The following is an 18,550-nucleotide window of genomic DNA, read 5'->3' as shown; positions in this document are numbered from 1 at the left end:
TGCAAACTTGGCCGATCGCTTCACAACCGACCTCCACCTCGGTTTCAGGCTCCACATTGACCTCGCTGGCTACTCTTTCAAGAACCGGCTCGAGGGACATTGTGTTGTAGTCTACTTGAGTGGAGCGACCTGACGAGGCAGACACACAATTAGAAGCCCCTCTTGACTACGACATGACGAACTTCGCTCTTGAGGTATTTGGCTGAATTGCAAAACTCCTTGATGGTTGCATCCCTAGTAAGGTAGATGTCCTCGGAGTGCTTGTTTCGCCTCTCCTCAAGTAGATGAATTTGGTCTTGCGCCTCTATAATCAAGACGGTGAAGTGCTGCGTAAGACTGCATTCAACACTTAGACTCTTCCGACCTGGGGAGAAAACTAGACCGACACCTATAGCTATGAGCTCATTAAATTAGTCACCGATCTGATCTTAGCTCGGGAGTGGGGGGCAATTGCTGAGGGCGGATTTGGTCCTCTAGTGACATCATGACACATGGCATCTCAGAACAACCAGATGACACCCCGACACCACCTAGGCGATGACATGCCTTAGCCAAAGTGATGGGATCCAACCTGGCGACCTGCTTCTGCCGACTTGGTGGAAATCTAGTTGGCGACGTCGTCCACAACTCAAGTTGGCTTGCAGCACCTCGTCTAGGGCCGATCTATGGTACCTCATAAGTATGGTCGAGGTCACCTCGATGAGGAGTGACCTCCCTCGAGGGCTTGCCGGTCTGATTGAGATCCAAGTGGCGACCTACAAGACATGCTCGTCGACCAATTCTGCATGCGTACCCCGTCACTCCTGAGTTTCTCGGAAGTTGGCCCCCACCCTGAATGTTCCGACGGAAACCAAACAAGCCACAAAGACTGGTCTACGTGCATGGCTAACTCCAAGGACTTCGGACTAGTTAGGCACGTCTTCCTAGAGACCTCAGATGTAATGGATGAAGCCCACGCCAAACAATGATTATATAAAGGCACCGACTCCAATGACACAATGTATGTGCAGTTACTTGCTTATTAGATCTTATATCCACAAGTTTTCAGCTCGCAAACTAACCAACATACTAACTTAAGCATTGGAGTGACCACGCCTAGTTAGCCACCCCAAGTTCTCTGAGCTTTTCCCTTCTTGCACTTCAACTCGCCAGCAAAGCAACTGATGTCTGAGCTGCCATCCAGCTAAGAGCGACCAGATCACACACCATCAACCGTGGAAGAAATTATAGAATAGAGAATTATGGGTTTAATTAATTTCTTACTGTTGGAAGAAATTACAGAATAAAGAATTGTGTGTTTAATCAATTTATTACTGTTGGAAGAAATTACAGAATGGAGAAGTGTGGGTTTAATAATTTCATTCCGGTCGGTGCATCACAAGGTTTTGGCATAGTTGATTTAGACATGTCCGTAACAATCCCTAATTATTTTCTCTTCTTATAGAAAGGATATTATTGTCATTTTCTTAAAATATAATAGTCACATGGGATGGCATGTGCAGATTGTCATGGATTGTGACGGAATCCTAATAGTGGGAAGAATTAGTCAATTGTGAGAGAACTTAAAGGTGCTTTTAAGACAATATGTAGGCAGTAAGGGTAGTTATTCAATTAGCAAAATGATAAGGGCAGTTTAAAAAATTTGCCCAAAAAATCATTTAAAAACATACATTGGGTCCCACTATTTTAATTTAATTGATTGTGGATAAACAATTGTCAAAGCTATAGAACTTTTCTTTGAGAATGTTTAAGAGAGAAACTACCTACTTCTTGGATTCTATTTCTTGAAATAATAGAATGTGTGACACCTATTTTAGAGTGCCACATGTTTGAGTATTAATACTTGAAATTTTTATATGGAGTTAAGCAATTCAAGTATGTAAGGACTAGGTTTTCTCTTTGAAAATGGGAAGAGCCACGTCTAAGATGTTATTTACTAAAATTTTAGGATGCCACATGTTTGAAGGGGTGGACTCTAACCTCACCACATTCCTTTATCTATCTATCTATAATATATATATTAGATAGATAGATAGATAGATTGATTGATTGATTTTTTACAAAAGCACTTTTATGAAACAACTTTAATGAGAGTACTTTCACAAAAGAACTTTTAGGAAAATATGTTTTATGAAAGCACTTTTACAAAATTACTTTTGTGAAAGTACTTTTACAAAATTGCTTTTATCAAAGCATTGTTATGAAAGTACTTTTATAAAAGCAGTTTTATGAAAACAGTTTTTACGAAAACACTTATAAAAGCACTTTTGCAAAAGTGTTTTTATAAAAGCACTTTTACAAAATCACATTTATAAAAGTGATGCTGCTCAATCCGAGGTAGTGCACGGACTAAGGAAAGCAACCAGATAATCCTTGTTGACTGGGCGGTGTCGAGCTAATAAGGACGATGCCGCACAATGTAACCTGCGATCAAGAGAAGAAGTCAGAGGCCCGAGGAGTTGTCCTCGGGTAAACACTCCGATTCTCAAGTTAGTGAGAGGGTGGTGAATGGTCAGGCCGAGCAATGAGGGTGCTGGTTCGAGTAAAGTAACGGTATGGGTGCTAAAAGTTGGGATCCCTTACCTTGAGCATGGGGCACCTTTTTATAGTCAGGGTTTCGTCTCCTAATCGGATTATGCTACTGGGGAGATCGGGATGGAGCTCTCCGCCAAGGTTACTAGGGTAGAGTCCTACAACTCAGTGAAGTTGTCTTCCCACCCCCTATCTACGGTTGAGCTTATCCATGGGTCGTATAGTTGACGTGGCTGGAGGGATGAGACAGGGGGCCATGGTAATAACATAGCTCAACCAAGCTATGCCAACGTGGCTGGGCGATGACTGGGCAACCACGTATCTCTAAGGGCCATCTCAGCCTTGACCCCGACACCACTCCTTAGTTTTGAAGTCGAGGGACGAGGTTCTCCTGGTTCGTTGCTCGGTTGAGGAACTTCTGAGCTGTTGTCCGGCTCTTCTGCTGTCCGCGTAGTGTTGGTTGTTGCCGAGGAATCCTCTGATCGTTGGCTGTAGAACTTAACTAACACCAAAATTTTGCTTCTCGAACCACTCCCCTAGTTCTGCTATCAAGGAGGGGGAATGCTCGTCTAGACTATTGCGCGGCCATGTAACCTTGTCTGGCGTCAGGGCTCAGTTCCGATCGGTGTTAGACATCCTAGCTGGGCCAGCATTCTTGGGTGGCCCCACTGGGGATCCGCGTTGGTGGTTGGAGTGGCACTGAGGGTTGAGCCAACACATTTAATGGTCGTAACCGTTGCACGTCAGGGTCATCACTTCAGTTTCTGATGCTTCATGCGTGCGTTGTCGGTCACATCAATCGGTCTTTCGAGGCATTGTCAGAGGTTTTTCATTTGTATCATTGATCTCTCCTCAATCCATGTTGGGGGGGCCTCTATGTCATTTGCGAGGAAGGTAGCTTGCATTGCTTGGCTCGGTATGTCTTCCTTATCCATCGATCCTCTTCCTCTTCCTCTTCTGGGTCCTCTAGTAGTGGTTCCAATTCCAACTCTTCCCATGACTCCAACTACGAGCTGGAGCTGGGGGATTTTGTGGCCGCTGAAGTTGAGGAGGCTATGGCTTGCCCTTTTGGAACATAGGTGGAACTCCCTCTGCGGGTAGGTCACCGGTTTGGCACCAAGCCCTACATCTTGGTGCCCAGGGATATGGCACACATCCGAGCTATATACATCATCCCTGCAGAGTTCTAAATGAGGTGTCCGCAACCAGATGAAATGGCCACAGATGCTCGGCTAGACGAGATATGTGTTTACGAGCATAGCTTGGAGGCTAGGTTGAGGTTCCCATTGAGCGAGGGGGTCATCGAGATATTGGGCTGGTATAGGGTGTTGTTGGTGCAATTGTTGTCGAACTCCTTCAAGTTCTTGCTCGACCTCATGTCCTATTGCGCAATTTGTGATATTGAGCTGACCTGGGGATGGTGAGCTTCATGCTTCAGCTGAAGCACCATCAGCAGGGCTACTACTATTTCTCCAGTAGGCAGAATGTCTAATCATAGGTTAGGGCTCCTTCTATGAAGCACTGAAATGAGTCATTTTTCTTCGTGCGCATTCCCGGGGTCTCCCTTTTCTGGTCAAACTACTAGAACCGAGAACAATTGTGCCATAGCCCGAGTGGATGATGCTTACATGGGAGGAGAGGTCGACCCTGAACATGATCCATGAGATAGATGTTATCACGTACACATGCTTAGAGATGTTGTTGCTCACTGGGTTGATGGAGAGGGTGGTCGATCTGTTTCTTTTACTGTTTGTTTGTTGAGTCACTGTTCCCTTGTTTGCTTTCTACTTATCTCGGGCATTCTGTGTTGCAGGTATAAGGATGACTAGCGAAGAAGAGATTGTTCATCGGTTGAGGGCACTTCGACAGAGGCAGGGGCGGGCTGGTATGCAGTTGGAGGCTCGACCCGAGGTAGCAGACCAGCCACGATCTACGGATAGGGTGTCTCATCAGCAAAGGAAAGGTTGGCGGCTGGAGGCCAAGGAGGACGATGTTGTCGTGGTTGACCCTAAAGGGGTTCGTCATCCTACGGGTGTGTCGGGGACAAAAATGGGCGGTAGCAGTTCGGGCCTACACATTCCGCAGTGGTCGTTTCATGTTGACGATGACTTGGAGATGCTTGAAGTTTCCAAGTAGTTGTTGCGAGGGATTATGACTATGTCGATGGCTTAAGCGTCGGTCGAGGTCGGCAAAGGAGCCTTAGAGTGTGCGCTTCTGCGGCCTGATGACCATGTGACTTCCTTTCTTTCTTATCCCCTATGCTTTTTTTTGGGCGTATACTCATCATTCTCTTCTGTAGAATGCTTGTGCGGCGGTCATGTTGGTTGATCTTCTCCGGGACCATCGATCAACGTACGAGCGAGAGCACTCTGAGTATCTACGGAAGAAGGCCTAGTTGGTCGAGCTTCAAGCTGCCAGGGAGCGGTCAACCATGCTAGAGAGGGAGGTGGCCGAGCTGAAGACGCAATTGGCCAAGTAAGCCAACATTGTTCGAGGGCTGAAGCAAGAGATCGTCGAACTTAAGGCGGAGTAGGAGAGGCTAAGGCAAGAGGCTGCCAAGGAGTCAGTTGATCGGTACAAGGCATCAGAAGAGATGAAATTGCAAATGGACAAGTACACTGAGGCCTCCTTCGAGGATGGATTTAACGCCTTTTGCCGAAGGGTCATTCACCACTAGCCAGAGCTGATCGAGGTGTCACAGGGCCGGAGGACTTGTGATCCGGACACTCCCCCAAGTTCCGCCGAGGATGCCGACGAAGGGGCCGGGGACGAAGTTGACGCTGCTGAAGGGGCAGCTGGCTCTGCCACCAAGGATTAAGCGATTATCTCTTCCAAGTTGTGCTTTTTCTTTGTGTTAGGTTCTCTCCATTCTTTTTTTTTGTATCGGCTCGGTATGTCGAACCTTAAACGATGTAGCGGACCACTTTCTGATTTGAATATAAGTTATTTTTGCTGACCATGTATGTGTGTCTCGCTGTTGTTGCGCATTCTTTATACTTGTGCATTTCTTTTGCTAGCTGAGGCATGGCTGATCGGGCTATTGCGTGCCGATTTGGGCTATGCCTCGACATCCTCGACCTTCTGCTGATCGAGGTATGGTTGACCGAGATCGTTCGGTTCCCGAGCTCTCAGCCATGGTATGCTCAATTTGTAGTCTCGGGGGCCTTTGGGGCCCTTTTAGGGCTGGTTGTTTCCCATCTAACTCAGTCATTAAGCCAGCAGTCGTGTGGAGTTCCACGACTGCCCTAAAGCCTCGATGGGCGGGGTGTTCTTTCTCCAAGTTTAGGCTCAACCATGGTTAGCTAAGATAGGTAGCTTAGTTGGCGATACGTTTCCGAGTTGGGCGTTATGGACTCGACCGTTCTAGGATCGGCAGAGTCAACTTGGTCGGTAATGCGGCTTGGCCTGTACATGTGTATCGTGTGCAGTGATCATGTATGTGCCTGGGGGTCTGAGATGTAGTTTACAAGAAAGGAAACTTTTATTACTTATAGATTTACTGGTAGTACATCTTGAGATTTCCCGAGTTCCAGCCCCTCAGTGTTGGTCGGCCTTCAAGGTCTTCGAGTCTATAAGTACTCGGTCCAAGGACCCTGGTGATTCTATACTGCCCTTCCTAGTTTGGTCTGAGCTTGCCTTCTCCGGGTGCAGTGACTATGACTCTACGTAGGACGAAGTCGCTTGTCTTGAATTCACGTCCTTTGACTTTGGAGTCGTAGTGCTTTTCTATCCTTTGTTGTTGTGCAACTATTCTTACATGTGCCCCGTCCTGGGCTTCTTCTACTAGGTCCAATTCCACACGTAGATCTTCATCATTCTACCCCTAATTGAATAGCTCGGTCCGGATAGTTGGGGAACCTATCTCCATGAGGACTATGGCCTCGGCCCTGAGGGTCAAACTAAAAGGGGTCTCTCCAGTGGCGGTCTGTGGGGTCGTTTTGTATGCCCAGAGTATGCTTGGCAGCTCCTCAACTCACTTTCCCTAGGCTTGATCTAGGCACATTTTTAGGCCGTGTAGTAGTGTTCGGTTGGTTACCTCGGTTTGCACGTTACTCTGGGGCCGATGTACTATGGTGGTCCAATGATTGATCCTTAGGTTGGCATAGAGGGTCTCAAACTTCTTGTTAGTGAACTATGTCCCATTGTCCATGATGAGAATGCGAGGGATGCCGAAGTGGCAAACAATACCCTACCAAAAGAAGCTCTGGGCATTATGGGCAGTGATGCATAACAAGGCTTCAGCTTCCACCCACTTCGTGAAGTAGCCTACTGCTACAAGAAGGAATTTCTTCTGTGCAACCACATTGGGAAGGGGCTGAGGATGTCCATTCCCCACTGGGTGAACGACCACGGGCTGGTGATTGGCTTCAGGGGCGTAGGCTGGTGATGGAGATTGGAGTGTCGTTGGCAATTGTCACACTTTTGAACTAACTAGGCAGCGTCCTGCTTCATCGTCAGCTAGAAGTATTCTTGCTGGAGTGCCTTATGGGCCAATGTGCATGCGTTGGGGTGATCTCCGCAAATGCCCTCATATATATCCTAGAAGACATAGTCTGCTTCGACTAGGGGGAGACACTTCAGGTATGGGAGAGTATGGGAGCAACGATAGAGTTGACCTTGGATAAGGCAGTACCGGGCTGCTCTGTGTTGGAGCTTCTTCGCATCCGCTCGGTCTTCTGGGAGAGCACCTTCTCAAAGATACTCGGGCTATGGGGTCCATCCAAGATGGGTCGTGCTGCACTGGGAGGATGAGAATGGTTGTTGGTGCGATGCTCGACTGGGCTAGTGTATCCAGTCGTACAGTCGAGTTAAGGTCAGTCTACGGTGAGATGGCTAGCTTTGAAAGGGCATCGACTCGGGTGTTCTCAGCTTGAGGGATTTGCTGAATATTGAAATGCTCGAGCTGCTGAGTGAGCTCCTGCACCTTTTATAGATAACTCACCATGGAGGGGGTTCGAGCCTCGAATTGGCCGTGGATTTGATTGACCACTAGCTATGAGTCGCTGAAGGCCTCAATTCTTCGGGTCCCGAGGTCCAAGGCAAGGCAGAGCCCATCAATCAAGGCCTTATACTCGGCCCCATTGTTGGACGCCTTGAACTCGAACCTGAGGGTGTGTTCCAACATTGCATCATCTGGGTTGAGGACGACGAGGCCGACGCCGCTGCCCTATTGGTTCGATGAGCCATCTACGTGCAGTGTCCATACTAGGGGTGGCGGGGCCGGTTCCTCAGTGGAGAATGTACATTCTACGATGAAGTCTACCAAGAACTGGGCTTTAATCGCCGGTCGGGGTGCATACTCGATGTTGAATTCACTTAGTTCCACACTTCACTTGACTAGGAAGTGCGATACTTTTGGCCTCTATAATATCTGTTTAAGGGGCTGGTCGGTAAGTACTCAGATGTTGTCGGCCTAGAAGTAGGGTCGGAGCTTTCTGGTATCTTTGACGAGAGCCGAGGCTAATTTCTCTAGGTTGGAGTACCAGGTCTCTACACCGCTAAGGACTTTGCTGGTGTAGTAAGTCGGCCTCTGTACCCGGTCTTCTTCCTTAATCAACACTAAGCTGACGACCTCGTCTCCAGCCAAGAGGTAGAGCAATAGCTCATCCCCTGGGTTTGGCTTGGTCAGGAGGGGTGGCGAGCTCAGGTACTGCTTCAACTCCAGGAAAGACTACTCACATTCTTCGGTCCAACGAAAATCTTTTGATCACTTAAGGGCTTTGAAGAAAGGGAGACACCGGTCTAGAGATTTGGACATAAATCTGCTGATGGCGGCTATTCTTCCGGTGAGTCGTTGCACCTCTTTATGGGTCTGGGGAGATGGCATGTCAAGGATGGCCTTTATCTTCTCCAGGTTTGCTTCGATCCCTCTTTGTGTCATCATGAACACCAGGAACTTTCCGAAGCTGACCCCAAAAGCACACTTGGTTGGGTTTAGCTTCATCTTGTATTTTTTGAGGGTGTCGAAGACTTTCGTGAAGGTCAGTCAAGTGATGCTCGACTCTCTTGCTCTTTACGAGCATATCGTCGACATACGCTTCTACATTCTAGTTGAGTTGTTCTTTGAATACCTCGTTCACTAGCTGCTGATAAGTGGTGTCGACGTTCTTGAGGCCGAAGGGAATTACTCTGCAGTAGTACAGGCCATGGTCGATGATAAAAGTTATTCGCTCCTGGTCATCCGAGTGCATCCAGATTTGGTTGTAACCTGAGAAGGCACCCATGAAGCTCAATAGGTCACGCTCCATTGTTGCATCGATGAGTTGGTCGATCCTCAGTAGGGGGAAGCTGTCTTTGGGGCAGACCTTATTTAGGTTGATGAAGTCGATGTAGATCTTCCACTTCCCATTGACCTTCTTCACTATTACTATGTTGGCCAGCCAGTCGGGGTACTTGACTTCCCGAATAAAGCCAGCGTCGAGTAGTTTTTGTACTTTGTTGGCGATCACTTGCCACTGCTCTGTGGCGAAGTTCCTCTTTTCTTCTTTACAGGTTGGTAGCGTGGGTCGACGTTCAACCGATGTGTTAATACTTCAGGGTCGATCCCGGGCATGTCTGATGTCGACCAAGTGAATACGTCGGCGTTGTTTCTCAATAGTTGCACAATTTCTTCTCAGAGGTGGTCATCTAGTTGGGAACCGACTTGGATTGTCTTCTCGTGACCTTCTTCAGAGAGGGGGACTTGGATGAGGTCTTCCACGGGTTGGCCGCGCTATGCCTTTTCCTCATTGTGTAAGTCATAGGCTTCCACCATCAGTGTCTTGGCGATTGGACGTGGTCCTCGGCAGGAGAGCTGATAGTAGTGTTGCATTGTTCTCTGGTCTCCGTGTGCCCCCTCAATACTGTACTTGGTTGAAAATTTCATGGCGAGGTGGTATGTCGAGATTGCGGCCTGCAGGGCGTTGAGGGTCGGTCTACCAAGGATCACATTGTAAGAGGAGGGACAACGCACCATGATGAAATCTACCATGGCCATCGCAGTGATGTTGTCATCTTCGATCAAGAGGGGAAGAGTTATTCTCCCAATGGGTAGGAGGGGCTCTCCCGAGAATCCCACCTAGGGAGTGTTGACCGACGTGAGCCGCTCTCTGTCAATGCCGAGCTTTTTGAATGCATCTTCGAACAGTACATCAACAGAGCTCCCTATGTCGACTAGGATCCGTCGGAACTCAAAGTTAGCCACCTCGGCCGTGGTGACCAAGGCGTCATCGTGCAGTGTCTGGATCCCTCAGAGGTCGTCATCGGTGAAGGTGATAGATGGGCTGCGCTTCTTCCTATGACCCTGGTCGTCAATCTCGCACAACCAAGCATATTTCTTTCGATCCGAGCTACTCTCCCCTTCAGCGGCGGTTCCTCTTGATATGACATGGATAACGCCATTTGGGGGGCCTCGGGGCGGCGGTTGTTAATCTTCATCCATTCTCTGCTCTTCTTGGGTTGGCCTCTCACTTCTGTCGATGAAGCCGCTGAGGTAACCACGCCTGATCAAATCTTCAATATGGTTGCGTAGGTCAAAACAGTTCTCCGTGTCATGGCCGTGCTTCTTGTGGAACTCACAGTATTTGTCTTGGTTCCTCTTGTTACTTTGTGTCTTTATCTTCTCGGGCCACCTAACGTAGTTGCGATCATGGATTTGCATCAGAATTTCAGACCATGGAATATTAAGCGACGTGAAATTCTGGTAGGTCGGTGGAGGGGTCCGAGGTCTATGGTTTGGTCAGCGATCCTATCTCTTGTGAACTCTGTTCGACCTCTCGGACTTCTGCTCGTCGGTGTCTCTACTCTTCTTGTCGGGCTTCTCATCTTTGTCTCTAAGCTACGCCTAAGCCTCTTCAATGTTGATATACTTCTGTGCATGGCTCATTAACGTGATTGGCGTCTGAGGAGGACTTTTGGAGATGGAGAAGTTGAAAGGGGTAAGGCGGAGCCTGTGCTGTATGGCCGTAACTGCGATTGATTGGTTCAAGTCCCTAACCTGGAGTGCCTCCTTGTTGAACCTTGCAAGGTAATCTCTGAGGGTCTCCGCCTTCCTTTGTCGGATTTGCATGAGGCTGGCCGAAGTTTTCCAATGCTTCTGGCTAGTGGTGAACAGCGCCAGAAACTGGGTCTCGAGCTAGTCCCATGACATTATGGAGCACGACGACAGAGAGGAGTACTACGCCAGGGTTGGACCTTGTAGGGTGGCTACAAGGGCTTTGCACATCAGTCCTTCCGATGTGCCGTGCAACATCATTTGAGCTTTGACTGCCACGACATGGTCGAAAGGGTTGGTGTTCCTGTCATATTTGTCGAACTAGGGACTCACCATCCAACGAGGGCCATCTCGTCCATGATGTCTTGGATGAAGGGTGGCTCCTTGATGGCATGCATGGCAGCCTATGCTGGCTGGTCCATGGCAGGCGCCATGCTCTTATGGGTCTAAGTGCATTCCAGTTCTTCTAAACGTTGCTGGAGCTCTTTGATCTCAGCGTCTTTGTCGTCTGGGGCTGCAATATGGGTGGCCTTCTCCTTCTTTGGTCGCACAGTGTGGTCCTTCATTGGGCTTGACTCGGCAATGGAGACCACAAAGGGCGGTGTCCTCTGGCCAAGCCTCTCTCTGGCAGGGATTCGAGCTGACTGGCGTGTCTAGTTGTGGTGATCTTGCTCGCGGGAGCAGGCAATGGAGGCAAGCCATCGGGTCATGTCCTACCTTTCTTGCTCTGACCGTGCTCCCCTCACATCCGACTGACGTACTTTGGGGTCCTTGGTCTGAGGATCGTCTTTCGTGCGCGTTAGGGTGTGAGGGGGGATGGCCCGGTTGGGCGACACGACAGACCCCAGCGCTTGCATGAACTTGAAGATCTTATCGACCTTCTCTTGCATAGCTTGGAACTGCACTAGGTTCACTGCGTCCGAGGGCTGCGGGGCTTCCTGATGCGAGGAGTTGTGATGTCAGTTCTCCTGAGATGGGGAATGACCTACTGATCGTTCTGACTGGTTTTTAGGCATCTTGATCGATTTTGAGGCTATGCGACAAAGGATTTTTTTTTTCGGGAAGGCTTTTTGTGCGTTCCTACATACGACACCAATCTGATGCTGCTCAATCCAAGGTAGTGCATAAACTAAGGAGAGCAACCAGATAATCCTTGCTGATTGGGCGGTGTCATGCTTTATAACCTATGATCAAAAGAAGTCATAGGCCCGAGGAGTTATCCCCGGGTAGACACTCCGATGCTCAAGTTAGTGAGAGGGTGGTGAATGGTTGCGCTGAGTGATAAGACAGAAAAGAACCCTATTTTTTGTCCCCTAAATTTCATCCTTTTATACTACCTTAGCACTTAAATGCACTCATTACTCTTGTATTTCGATTCAGGGCAATAAAGAAGGCAATTGGAAGGAAACAGACAAATTCGGGTGATTTTGCACAATTTCGGCGACAGTCAGTGATCTGGGCCTAACTCAGAATTCCGGACTCCGAATTGGAAAATTCAAGAAGCATTAGAAAGAAGAAAGAAAGTCCCACAACTTTTGTGTTTTGGGTTTTGACTGATTTGGTCCGCATCGAGTACGAAACCGGGCCCGAAGTCGGTGCAAGTTCGCAGCCAGGCCCATTTAACAGCTGAAGCCCAACTCGTAGAAGAACCTGGAAGCAGCCCAAGTAGCAGAGAAGCCCAACTCGGGTGCAAGAGTCTAGAGTCCTAATTCGAATGTAATCTCCCAAGAGGGAGAGAGTCTTATTAGATATAAACTTTGAATGTAATCCTATAAAGATAAGAACGTTGGGGATTAGATAAGAGATATGATAGGATCAAGACTCCCTAAAGATAAAATGATCTCCTAGAAGGAGTTGGAAAACAGCCCTCTCCTTTGGCTATATAAAGAGGGGGCGAACCAGCTCTAGCATCACTCATTCCAAGATCCAAGAGATCATCAAGAGGCCAAGAAGCTCAAGAAAGCAGCTCGGCTATGGAGAAGAAAGGCATGGAGATTGCGCAGATCATGAGTAGCTAAGCTTCTTTTTCTAGTTCAAGGGGGGAGGTTCAATTGTGTCATTGTGAGGTTCTGTAGTTACTTTATTTTCTTGCTTTTTAATTCAAGTATTCATTGATTCTTGTGCATATTTTTATTGGATGTTGATGTTAATTAGTTTGACAAACTGAATTAATGTTGATCTTCCTACTCCTATCCATGATTTTGGTGATCCGTAATTGTCACGAATAATGGTGCAAGTAGCAATTAGGTTGATTTCTTTTTGGGTCAATTGTTAATGATAGCCTTTGACCAATGTTTTAACATGATTCAACCTAAAGGAATCGATGGAAAAAGATTCAGTAATTGCAGTTATCTCAATTATTGTTATTTTGGTTTAACTATTTTTACAAATCTTAATGCTATCACTGTTTAACATGGAACGCTATCGTACCCAGTTGAGTGGTGATAAGTGTTGATCGAATGCTGGGTTTGGTCAACTGAATTAGGAAAACACAAGGTTTATTATGGCTATCCTAATAAATCTAAGGTTAAATGCTTGAATTGCAAGAATGCTGAAATTTACCTAGGATCGATGGCTAATCGATTCAACCCGAACCCTTGAACCGGAATTCGGTAAGACTGATTTTCTCTTGTTTGTTTAAGTGCTTTCCTATTCTTTTAATTTTAGTTATTAAAATTTCCCACTCAATTATAGTATCCATTCAGCTAAGAGATTACTGATTTGCTCCTTATGGGATTCGACCTAGCACCACTTTTACTGCAAATATCTTATTGTGGGACTAGTACTAATTTTGAGGGCTTCGACAAACCCGTCACTAAGCAATGAGGGTGCTGGTCTGAGCAAAGTAACAGCATGGGTGCTAAAAGTTGGGATCCCTTACCTTGAGCATGAGGCACCTTTTTATAGTCGGGGTTTCGTCTCCTTGTCGGATTATGCTACCAGGGAGATCGGGATGGAGCTCTCCGCCAAGGTTACCGGGGTAAAGTCTTACTCCTCGGTTGTGTTGTCTTCCCACCCCCTATCCGCGGTTGAGCTTATCCATTGGGAGTGTAGCTGATGTGGTTAGAGGGACGAGACGGGGGGGCATGGTAATAACTTAGCTCAGCCGAGCTGACTCGTTGTTGCCGAGCTATGCTGACATGGCCAGGCTATACCGACGTGGCTGGGCGATGACTGGGCGGCCACATGTCTCTTAGGGCCAGTTCAGTCATGACCCCAACAAAAAGTATATTTATGAAAATACTTTTATCAAGGTACTTTCATGAAAGCACCTTTGTAAAAGCACTTCTGTCAAAGTACTTTTATTCATTCACTTTGGATTGGGGTATTTTGAAATTAAAAAAAAATGAATGACAAAGAGTCACAATTGCTTATTGGAAAAAAAAAAGACCACAAAATGCCCAATATGAAATAAGTGCTTATTTTTTTAAAATAGATACTTGAAAAAAATGGGATCCAAATGTAAATAAATGCTTATTTAAATAAGTGGCAAAGCACTTATTTTTAACATAAAGGGATCCAAATGTAAATAAATGCTTATTTAAATAAGCACTTCTTTTTAAGCACTTATTTTTAATATACACTCCCAAACATGATCAAAGTCCCAAATTGCATATAATATTCATGGGCCCTGGACTGCTGCCCATGAATAGGAGTAACTGTACGGATTCATCTGCAGTTACTATATTTTGTTTGAAGGTAAAAGTAGGAAAACATATACAACATTTATAAAGGTTTTATACTTTTTTTTTTTTTTTATAACCAAATAGGCAAACACAGCCTTAATGCTTAACTGAAACGTTAGTGGCAAGTCCGGACCCAGGCGTTGGGCAGGGTGATGCATTCATTAAATAATGGAATCTTACACGATCAATGCCACAGTTGATGTGGAATCGAGTCAGAAATAAACGCAGCCACTGGACCTATGAATAAAAGAAAAAGGAAACCGAAAACTTGGGAAGTTGAAAGTTGGAAGCGTCTGTGGATATGAAAATGAGACACACCTGACCTGGATTCTATTTCTGGAGTCTGGACAGGTGATTGCTGAGATCCCGGCAAATCGGCATTGCGATAACACATATGAAATGAAACGCTGAGAACCAATCCAAAATTGAAAGCAAAAGCCCAAAGAATAAAGCGAGACATTCCAAATTAATTTTAATGGTATAGAATGTGAACCCAAGAAGCGTAATCGTAGCCTCGTGGGGGTGCTGGTTTTGGGTTATCACTCATCACTACCATCGTGGGCTGAAATTTTGCCTTGATTATGTTTGGTCAATTCGGGTCCAAGAATTGCAACGCATGGATCTGGGCGGTCTATATCAATACTATATCGACTGAATCACTGAATTGGTAGTGATCCTCCTCCATGGTCCACACTCCATTAATTCGTGTTGCACACATTCATTAGGGTTAGGGCCCACCCAAGATGCTTTAGCACGCTGGGCCACGTGGTTTACCAAGCCTAAAGAAAAGTTGATCATCAGATTGAGAATTGAGAAATGGGAAATGAGAATCCTTGTGTGTCTCTGCATTCCTGCACACTTGCCGGAGGGCTACAATTACATACTGTTTACACCTTTCTGCGTGGTTCAACCAACTTTGGCCTAAAGAAAACCGAGGGGGAGGAGATTAATTAGTTATAGTGAGACCGACCATCCAATTAACTAACTTTGTATTTCCTTGCTTGTAACAGAAAACTTCTTCCACATTTCTGCTTTCCTTCTTTTCAGCTAAAGCTTATGCTCCCTTACGTCTCTAACTAACAAAGATATCCGAGGAACCATTCGATTTCAGTACTACTCGAGAGCTTTCTTTAGTCTTTACGGTTTGGGGCGGCCCCCACTTCTGCTTGCAAAAGTGAGCAGAAAAGGAAATCAAATGATCAGAAAAAGAGCGAGAGATTGAATAGGCCAGATAGATGATCTCCATCACCTCTGTCTGTCTCTACCCTTTTTCTTTTTCTCCCGGTTTTGAGTTTTGACTTTGAGTAAGACAGAAGTTATGGGATTGATTCTCTTTCAGAAGAGAGAAGACAACAAGCCTTTATACTTCTATTCAAACAAAGGAGAGTTTAGTAGTTTACACAACCATTCAAACAAAATAGAGTTTAGGGTAAATTGTTGAAACTTCTCGCTGAAATTTTTCTTCAAATTTGATCATTGCAATTACCTCCTCTAAACTTTGTAACATAGTTGCAAGTAGACCCCCTCTGTAAGGATCCTCTAATATGAGACATGAAAATGTTCAAAATGCCCACACAACAACTTTTTACTAAAATGTTTATTTTTCAAATTTTTTCCCAATCAATGGTTACCTTCAAATTCTTCCAATCTCTTTTTCAAAATTGATTTATTTTTTAAATTTGCCCTTCATATTAATCACTTAAAGGTAAAACTGTAATTTTAAACTCTATTTTTTTTTGTTGGTCATAAAATTTGTATTACTTTTTCCCATAGAAATCAAGCTCAATGGACCACATATTGGTTTAATCCATTCCAATCCAATATGAATTTATTAAGGATAGACCAAATCTAATCCAATTTAATAAATATTTTGGACCAAATTAATCCTCCAATATGAATTGTGTGTCTAATCTGTCCAAAGTGATTTTCTGACCGAAACGAGTTCAGTCAAAACCGGTCCATTGAAACCCTTAGTCTCTCCTTATCAAAACACCATACGGTAACAAGAATGTCAAAATGGAATGGACTTATGGACCTGTCTACGCTTCTATCTCAAATCTGACAAACGAACGGTGGTCAAAGATAGTAACTATCACGTTGCTAAGATATCTTATCATGTGATATATAATGAAAATGCACAATTAAATGCCGCGCGGATTAAACATCTTGATCAGAAAAGATCCAACGGCTATACGTATTAAATTTGGTTGGGATGTTTTATGGTATAAAGAATCACGTGTTCTAAGTCATTAGTCCATTTTCTTAATAATATTGTATCTTAATTCAATATTAGCGAGTTTTATTAAGGTGATGTTTGGCATTTATTTTAGTGATTTTTATAATATCGGTAAAAAATTAATTATTGAAATTGGCCACTTTTAGGGATTATTTTTTTATGATTTTTTTTTATTTCTAGCTGATTCCGATTTTTTGAGGATGACATGGCATTAAATAATAACTCTAATAGAAAAATAATTGGCCCTTGAAAATCAATACCACACAGATTCAAAGTAAAAAATTGGCTTACATGGGATAAATGATACCAAACTACAATTTTTGGTGATTTTTGAAAAATCACCAATTCCAGTGATTTTTAGATAATCGGCAAGAAGGAATCATCATTGATGCCAAACATCACCTAAAAAGTTCGGTTCTCGAATCTCAATGGTCTCAATTACCTAGTTAAGTATTACTCTCCATTCACTTGGATAAATAATTTTTCCATTTATAAGGAAAATTGCTAACACTTCCTTCAATAATGACACTTTTATAGATAAAATGGTCACTATTTAACTTCAAAAAAAAAAAAAAAAAACAGAAAACACTAAAAAGTACACTTACCCAAATAAATATTTCTCAGGAAGCATTTGCCTCGATAAATAATTTTACTCAGATAAATGGCTTCCCATAAATCAAACTGGGACCTAAACTTTTCACCAAAAAAAAACCCCAAAATTCAATGAACAATATTCGATTCCAATTTGTCTATTAAATCATCCGATACCTTTGTAGTACACCCCAACAAATAGACGTAAGGCATCACTTGCCTAATTATCTCATCGGGTTTTTTACCCTCTGACCTGATTTCCATACCTTTGGTTTTATAATGTTGCCTAATGCTTGGTTAACTACTAGCTCAGCTCATCGGGCTTTTTACAGCCCGAACCAAATTTGATACAATCAAACCGTATACACAACTTCAGCTAAGCATGTAAACAGATCAAATTTGAATCTGAATTCGGAGCCGATTATGATTCATGATATCCAAATTGGATTTGATATCTGATATATATATATCTAAAATTTAAGTTTGAATTTGATTTCGATTATTAGGGTTTTGGAGATTTAAATTCAGTTTGGTGCAAAATTATATATATATATATAACAGACCAGAAATCAAGAGGAGCTGTTAAGAAAAAATGAAAATAATGGATCTCTTGCGCTGGCTGTTTGGAGTTTAGATTTTCTGTCCACACAAATTCTGCCCACATTTATCACAGTCACACATGAAAAACATCTCATCTCCTGCATAGTATTATGCAGGAGGAGATGTTCCCAATTCACGGGAGGTAGTGTATTGTGGGCAGAAAATAGTTGTCGCAGGCCCCGACATTACTGACTTTTGAAAGTCTTAGTTTTTAACCGACTTATTCATCAATGTGGAGAGTGGGGAGGAATTGGGTCTACAAGATAGAGATGTCCAATTGTCTAAGCCTCTAAGGCAAACCGCCACGAGAGAGCAAGGAACATGGATTTAGTGTTCTAAATCCATGTTCTGAGGCCACAATTGGTCCAACCCAAACAACGGAAATGAAGAGCTACCTGATCAAACCTCTGAGCCTCTAATGCCCAACTGCTGGGGGGTAGTATATATCTAAATTCGATTAAGGTTTATGCATTTTGGGTTATAGGGCTGGATTTGGTTTAAAATGAACTAGTCCTACAACCAGATGTAGATCCTTGATGCAAGTAGACCTAAGAATCGGGTCAGGTCAATTCAAGCCGGTCAAGGCAGTTTTGGGTCATTCCGAGCTGGGACACCTTTTGGGTTAGGTTGATAAAGGCTAGACCCTAATCATATATATTCAGGTTAAGGTTGATCCTAGTGTTGCAATGAAATCAAGGTCTAATCGAATAATTCGAGTTTGAGTTTGAGTTTAATTCTGATTAAGTTCGAATTAGGGTAAACTAGATTAGTTTTTTGAACTTAAGCTCAGTCATAAAATGTCCGGTACAAAAGCATGTAAATTTAGCTCGACATACATGCATGTATATATGTTATATGTACATGCATGCATATATATTTTATAAAATATAAAAATATATTTTTATATTCTATATATATAATATAAGAATACGA

The sequence above is a fragment of the Nelumbo lutea genome, chromosome 6 (genome assembly GCF_056320005.1).
Source record: "Nelumbo lutea isolate HS-2025 chromosome 6, American lotus-T2T, whole genome shotgun sequence".
Taxonomy (NCBI): domain Eukaryota; kingdom Viridiplantae; phylum Streptophyta; class Magnoliopsida; order Proteales; family Nelumbonaceae; genus Nelumbo; species Nelumbo lutea.
The sequence above is the reverse complement of the archived record's forward strand: the minus strand, read 5'-3'. Positions refer to the sequence as shown.